General features: G+C 41.8%; 3 non-coding genes and 4 pseudogenes across 3 annotated transcripts; all 7 read right to left on the bottom strand.

Moving 5' to 3' along the window:
- Positions 1-5,992: 5,992 nt before the first annotated feature.
- On the bottom strand, positions 5,993-6,111 carry LOC132962847 (5S ribosomal RNA). The gene has a single exon (XR_009668690.1). It is a non-coding gene; the product is annotated as a 5S ribosomal RNA (ribosomal RNA).
- Positions 6,112-6,233: 122 nt separating this feature from the next.
- LOC132962679 (5S ribosomal RNA) lies at positions 6,234-6,353 on the bottom strand. Its single transcript, XR_009668606.1, has one exon. It is a non-coding gene; the product is annotated as a 5S ribosomal RNA (ribosomal RNA).
- Positions 6,354-6,475: 122 nt separating this feature from the next.
- Positions 6,476-6,584, bottom strand: LOC132963098 (5S ribosomal RNA; annotated as a pseudogene).
- A 121-nt stretch (positions 6,585-6,705) lies between these two features.
- On the bottom strand, positions 6,706-6,814 carry LOC132963164 (5S ribosomal RNA; annotated as a pseudogene).
- A 124-nt stretch (positions 6,815-6,938) lies between these two features.
- LOC132963155 (5S ribosomal RNA) lies at positions 6,939-7,057 on the bottom strand. Its single transcript, XR_009668722.1, has one exon. It is a non-coding gene; the product is annotated as a 5S ribosomal RNA (ribosomal RNA).
- A 122-nt stretch (positions 7,058-7,179) lies between these two features.
- Positions 7,180-7,288, bottom strand: LOC132963012 (5S ribosomal RNA; annotated as a pseudogene).
- Positions 7,289-7,411: 123 nt separating this feature from the next.
- LOC132962906 (5S ribosomal RNA) overlaps positions 7,412-7,500 on the bottom strand; it is a 120-nt pseudogene continuing 31 nt past the window's right edge.

Genomic DNA, 7,500 nt, shown 5'->3' with positions numbered 1-7,500 from the left:
ATCATTTACAACAAATGCTATTATAATACATACACCCTCTAAATTAAACCTCCCCTCTGACGCAAACGGCACCCTAAAAACAATAAAAACATAGCATCAGAAAAAAAAACTCAAATCACCCCTGATACCCCCAACTCATGACATCTCTTCTGAGTCCCTCCCCCAAAGCAAACACCCCTCTGAAAACAAACCACAAAAACATACAAAAACCCCACAGTATTCTCAAAAAACCACTGAGAAAAAAAAAACCACCAAATCAAATCACCCATTTTCCCCATGACCAAAAAAGAAGCCCTCGTACCAAAAAAACCAAAAACAAAATAATTTAGACATCCCACATAATTCCCTCCTCGTTTACTCTACACACATTCGCACCTTCCACAAACATTCTCACAAACTCACTCTCATTCGCTATGTACAGTAATTTAAGATGTGCTTTCCATTCATTCACAAACATTCTCCACACATTCATTTTCTTACTTTCATACAGTGCATAATTCCTCCTGTTAAAAACCGCTTTTCTTGCAAAAGCCAAAATTATATTCATTACATTGTGATTTTTTTGTTTTGTTCCCACCCCCAACAACACCGACAATTCCCACCCCCTTTCATTCCAACACTCATTCTTACTGCATTTCCTCAACATTTCTCTTATTTTTCCCCAAAAATAAACCAATTCCCCACACGTAACAAACAAATGTATTAAATCCTCATCCGTACTTTCACATACACAACACTTTCTTTCATACCTCTCCTTATGGATCTGATGCAGGACGATGCAGGTGAAGATCCTCCTGTGCCTCAGTTTGAAATCTAGGTCAAATATTGCATGTGGTGTATGCGGAATGTTAATGTTCTTCCATATCATGTTGCTTGTTATGTCCGGGTATGTGTCTGTCCATTTTACTTCGGATGTGGGTTTCTGTATTCTATGTGTGATTGCGCATCTATACCAAATTTTTGTAGTGACATCTATAATGTTGTGTTTCTTCTCCCCTAGGCACAGGGAGATCCCCCCCACATCGTCCTGCATCACTCCCTCCTTCTCTTTGATTAATTTTTCCCATTCGCTCGACAAAGACAATTTTACATTTGCAAACACTCCCTCAATCACATCCTTTCTGCACACACACCCTTTATTTTTTAAACCCCTCACCACCATTTGTAAATCAAAATCCCCCCCACAGTTCAGTAAATCCCTTATTCTAATATATCCCGCTTTCGACATAGCTTCACACTTAATTACCCTCTCCCCATTTTTAAAATACGGGCTCGAGAGGAAGGGCAGTCGTAGCACTGACCCTCTCGTTCCGCACTCTGGTACAGTCCAGGATGAAACCTGATACCACGCACTGAGTACTTCCTGGAAAAACCGTGGCAAGTGTTTAAATGAATCCGGGTTATTGATCTGGTACAGGTTGTCCTCGTTGTAGAGTCCAAAACTGCACAGATATTGTTTGAAGTGGTTTTTCCAAACTACGTTCCGGTTCTGGTCCATAAATTTGCCTATCAATTTGACTCTTAGTGCTACTTTTTTTGTAAGTAAATCAATCAAAGCTAGCCCCCCCTGATCTTTAGCCCCTATTATTGTTTTGTGAGCTATACTCGCTGCTTTGTTTTTCCAAATAAAGTCCCTAATGGTCTTTGAAATCTCCTTAAAGGCCCAGTCCGGAAGCGTACAAGTACTCAGCGCATGATTCACTTTGGACAACACGAGAGCATTTGTTACGGCTACCCTTCCTCTCAACAATAGACCCCTCGCTTTCCACAAATTCAATGTTTTTTTAATTTTACCCACCACCTCTTTCCATGTTACATCATCACATTCATTCTCATTTTTCCCCATATTCACTCCCAACACTTTTCTTCTCTCACACACCGTTTTAAATCCCCACTTATTAACTAGATTGGATTCCTTACCTAGTAACATAATTTCTGACTTATTTTCATTTACTTTTGCCCCAGATGCTCTTTCATAAGTTTGTACATGTTTTAATATCAATTCTATATCCTCCTCTCCTTTTACCATTATATTCACGTCATCTGCATACTGTATTATTTTTACGTTTTCCTTACCTATACCTTTTATGTTTACGTCTTCCGATATCAGTGCTGCCAGCGGCTCTGCTACCAAGCTGTACAACAGCGCTGACATCGGACATCCTTGTCTCACTGACCTTGATATTTTAAAAGAATCAGTTAGTTCCCCGTTACATTTTATCTTGCTTTCCGCTCCTGTATACAACATATTTATCCATTCTCTCATTCTCTCCCCGAATCCAAACTTCTCTAACACCTTCCCCATGAACCCGTGATCTACTCTGTCAAAAGCTTTATTTAAATCAATCCCTAGCCATATTCCCCCCTCCCCTTCCATATCCCTGACCGTCTGTTTTATTGAAATGATTGAGTCTGCTATGTCTCTGTTTGGTATACTGTATGATTGTGTTTGTTCTATGATTGTTCCTATTACCTCCCTGATTCTATTGGCTATTGTTTTCGCTATGATTTTGTAGTCTGTGTTGAGTAGGCTGATTGGTCTGTAGTTGTCCAGATTTTTATTGTCCCCCTTGTTTTTGTAAAAAATAGTAACCACCCCTTCCCCTAAACTTTTTGGTATATGTTTCACTTTTTCCATATATTTACTCAATGTGTTCACCAAGGGCACCAGCTGCTCTTTGAAAGCTTGGTAGAATTCCGCAGTTAGGCCATCGCTCCCAGGACTTTTGTTTTTGTTTAACCCCTCTAAAGCACTTCTGATTTCTCCCTCTGTAAACTCACAATCACACCACATTTTATCGTCCTCGCTTAGTTTTTTCTTTAAGGCACCCAAAGCTCTGTTCACACTCACGCTATCACACTCCTGTCTCGAAAACAGGCTTTCATAATAGCCCTTTACTATTTCTAAAATTCCCTTTTTATCTGTCACACTTTTACCTGCTTCATTTAATAATTCGTTTATTTCTGTTCTTTTTTGTTTTTGTTTTTCCAGACCTAAAAAAAAGGCTGTACTCCTTTCCCCCTCATACATATATTGTATTTTACTCCTAATGGCTGCACCCCTACTCTTTTTAAGTTCAATCACTCCCAACTGTTCTTTTAAATGTATGTATTTTTCGACATCTACATTATCTACACTGTCAAGCGATGCTATTTCCTCACTTAGTTGTTTTCTCAAATTCTCTTCCTTTCTATTTTCTCTCCACTTTTTCTCTTTACTATAATTGATACACTTTTTTTTAATTCTGACTTTTACACTATCCCACCACACATTCATATCTTCACTCTCATTCCACTCATATCCCACATCATTCAACAATCTTTCCATACTTTTCACAAACATTCTATCATCCAGCAAGCTTGCATTAAAGCACCATATCCCTCCTTTACGTACATTCGTTTCTTTTCTAAACGTGATTTCTATTCCAGCGTGATCGCTCCACATATTAGTTTTATATTCAACTTCTTTAATCCACCTCACTACCTCGCATGTCACCAAAGCATAATCTATTCTAGATTGTTTTAATCTATTTAGTACAATTTGTCTCCTGGAGAACACCCTCCCCCATGGATGTAGCAATCTCCAAATATCAATGCATTGTTTCGTTATCATTATATCTTTAAGTGTCCACCTGCTTACATCCCCCTTAAACACATTATTTTTTGACACATCGGTAGGTGTCATTGCCACATTAAAGTCACCGATTATTATACAATTCCTTTCCCACAATTTGCTTATTGCAATGAAGAACGTTTTCCTTTCTTTTTCTCCATTCGGTGCATATATATTTATGATTCTTATATTTTTCGTTTCATACACACAGTCTATTACTATTATTCTTCCTTCTTTGTCTCCATAAACCAAATTTACCCCTGTTACCCGACCCGTTTTGACTAAAACCGCCACTCCTCTCGCCCTCGACGTGCCAGTGGAGCAGAAAATATGGCCCACAAAGTCTTTTTTTATGTCTTCCACCAGGGAATCATCCCACCTGGTCTCCTGCAGGCACAAAACGTCATTCTGCAAGGAAAGAATCGAATGTCTTTTTTCTTTGTTTCTTAGTCCATTCACGTTAATCGAAAATAAATTAAAGGCCATTATCATAAAAATAAAACCAAAAAAAACGGATTTACAGGGGTTATTGTCAGTCATTATTTGTCCTTACATTTCAATTTTTTCACCAACTTTTTTCGTTGTCCAAGACTTAGTCTTTTTTGCGCACTCGCCAGTTCACTCACATCCATTTCGCTGTCCGTTTCATTGGGACTGGTGCTTTTACCCGTATTATTTAGCGTGATTTTTCTCCCTCCCGCCTGTCCAACACCACTCTCAGGCATCTCCCTCCCCTCTGTGCTCATGCTTACCCCCGGGTCTTCTGCCACGTCCCTTCCGTCTCCTTTTTTCCCTCTCTCGCTCGTTTTTCGCTGCTTCTGCTGTCCTCCCTCTCCAGCCAGCTCCGGCGTCTCCAGCTCGCACTCTGACGCCCGTTCTCCTCCGCTCTCTCCGCTCTGCTCCATTTCTCCGTCACTGTTCTCGTCTTCTCTGATCTCCTTCCTGCTTGCTCCGATCACCTCCTTCTCCTCCGCCTCCTCCTCGTACACCTCCTCCGCCTCGTCTTCATCCTCGTACACCTCCTCCACCTCGTTCTTGCTTTCCTCTCCGTTCTCACACTCACATTCATTTTCTCTTTTTTTACAGTTTGTGCATTTTGTGCTGTTCGCGCTGCACTCTCGCGCAAAGTGTCCCTGCACCCCACAGTTGTGGCACATAAATTCTGGACACTCTCTCAGGATGTGTCCCGGCTGGATGCACATCCTGCACACTTTTTGTTGTCTATCATGTATTACTCTAAAGTATTCGTTCCCCATCACAGTGTTAAACTTTGTGGAGTAAGGGAGTGACTGTACCTGGTCATTAAATCTGACCCGGACAAACCTCGTTCCGTCAGCTATCATTGTTCCAGGCCACATTCTGCGTTTTATTGGTGATGTCGGTTTCACTCCCCATCCCGTCAGCTTCCAAACTATTTCTTCATCTGTGATATACGCTGGCAGGTTTAAAAAAGACACCACCAGCTCATCATTATTTACTTCTCTCGCCACGACTCTGGTCTCTCCGATTTTAAATCCATCCAGCAGCCTTTCCTTTCCTTTAATGTTGCTCACCGTCACTTCCAGTTTTTCAGGTCCCAGGGTTCTGCACGCCAGCAGGCCCCCACAGATCATTTTTATGTTACTCATGACGTGATTTAGAGGAACTTTGTCTCCCACCATTTCAATGTTTAGTGTTAGTTTTCTCTCAAAAGACACTTTTGCTTCCTCTCGCCACCTCTCCCATTCTCTGCATGCGGAGCAATCAGCCCGCCGCTCCTCTCTCTTCCTCTCTCTCCGTCATCCATTCCGTTCCCTGTTTCATTTGCCGTTTTCATCCGTCCTTTTTGTCCGTCGTCCTTCTCGTTGTCGTTAAAACCATTCGTTTGTTTCAGTGCCATGTTTGTTTGTTCACGTTGTTGTCCGTTCTCTTTTCCTTTTTCCATCTCTCCAGTCCGTGGTCCTGTAATCTTTGTGATCCGTCCGTGTGAGTTTGCTCGCGACATACGAGCAAACATTCACAAAAAACAAAAATTCTTCACAAAATTGTGGAAAAAAAACAGGAAAAAAGGTGAAAAGAAAAACGATCCCCCTAACAGTCAGTGACTGCTGGGGGACATTCACTCACAATCTGAGGTATTTAAATAAATCCAAAGCGCATCCAAAAAACAAACAAATTAGTCCAGCTGTCCAGCTCTGTACTGACACGTCAGCTCTCCTTCAGCACCACACAAACTCTGACAGCAAAAGGGGCGTGTTCAGGGTGGTATGGCCGTAAGCCATTATTGCGTGCAGAAAGGGGCCTTTTAAAGATGTCATACCCTTGATTCTGGCTGAATTTTTGGACATGTGAATATGTCTCTATATGATAAAAAAAAACATATGATCAAAAAAATGAAAAAGCTTACAGCACCTGGTATTCCCAGGCGGTCTCCCATTCAAGTACTAACCAGGCCCGACCCTGCTTAGCTTCCGAGATCTGACGAGATCGGGCGTGTTCAGGGTGGTATGGCCGTAAGCCATTATTGTGTGCAGAAAGGGGCCTTTTAAAGATGTCATGCCCTTGATTCTGGCTGAATTTTTGGACATGTGAATATGTCTCTCTATCATAAAAAAAAAACATATGATCAAAAAAATGAAACAGCTTACAGCATCTGATATTCCACAGGCAGTCTCCCATCCAAGTACTAACCAGGCCCGACCCTGCTTAGCTTCCGAGATCGGACGAGATCGGGCGTGTTCAGGGTGGTATGGCCGTAAGCCATTATTGAGTGCAGACAGGGGCCTTTTAAAGATGTCATGCCCTTGATTCTGGCTGAATTTTTGGACATGTGAATATGTCTCTCTATGATAAAAAAAAAACATATGATCAAAAAAATGAAAAAGCTTACTGCACCTGGTATTCCCAGGCGGTCTCCCATCCAAGTACTAACCAGGCCCGACCATGCTTAGCTTCCGAGATCGGATGAGATCAGGGTGGTATGGCCGTAAGCCATTATTGCGTGCAGAAAGGGGCCTTTTAAAGATGTCATGCCCTTGATTCTGGCTGATTTTTTGGACATGTGAATATGTCTCTATATGATAAAAAAAAACATATGATCAAAAAAATGAAAAAGCTTACAGCACCTGGTATTCGCAGGCAGCCTCCCATCCAAGTACTAACCAGGCCCTACCCTACTTAGCTTCCGAGATCGGACGAGTTCAGGGTGGTATGGCCGTAAGCCATCATTGTGTGCAGAAAGGGGCATTTTAAAGATGTCATGCCCTTGATTCTGGTTTAATTTTTGGACATGTGAATATGTCTCTATATGACAAAAAAAAAAACATATGATCAAAAAAAATGAAAAAGCTTACAGCACCTGGTATTCCCAGGCGGTCTCCCATCCAAGTACTAACCAGGCCCTACCCTGCTTAGCTTCCGAGATCGGACGAGATCGGGCGTGTTCAGGGTGGTATGGCCGTAAGCCATTATTGTGTGCAGACAGGGGCCTTTTAAAGATGTCATGCCCTTGATTCTGGCTGAATTTTTGGACATGTGAATATGTCTCTATATGATAAAAAAAAACCATATGATCAAAAAAATGAAAAAGCTTACAGCACCTGGTATTCCCAGGCGGTCTCCCATCCAAGTACTAACCAGGCCCGACCCTGCTTAGCTTCCGAGATCTGACGAGATCAGGGTGGTATGGCCGTAAGCCATTATTGTGTGCAGAAAGGGGCCTTTTAAAGATGTCATGCCCTTGATTCTGGCTGAATTTTTGGACATGTGAATATGTCTCTCTATCATAAAAAAATAAACATATGATCAAAAAATTGAAACAGCTTACAGCATCTGGTATTCCACAGGCAGTCTCCCATCCAAGTACTAACCAGGCCCGACCCTGCTTAGCTTCCGAGATCAGACGACAT

Source organism: Labrus mixtus, unplaced genomic scaffold (assembly GCF_963584025.1).
Source record: "Labrus mixtus unplaced genomic scaffold, fLabMix1.1 SCAFFOLD_52, whole genome shotgun sequence".
NCBI classification, from domain to species: Eukaryota; Metazoa; Chordata; class Actinopteri; order Labriformes; family Labridae; genus Labrus; species Labrus mixtus.
Note: the sequence above shows the minus strand (reverse complement) of the source record. Positions and strands in the feature narration are given on the sequence as shown.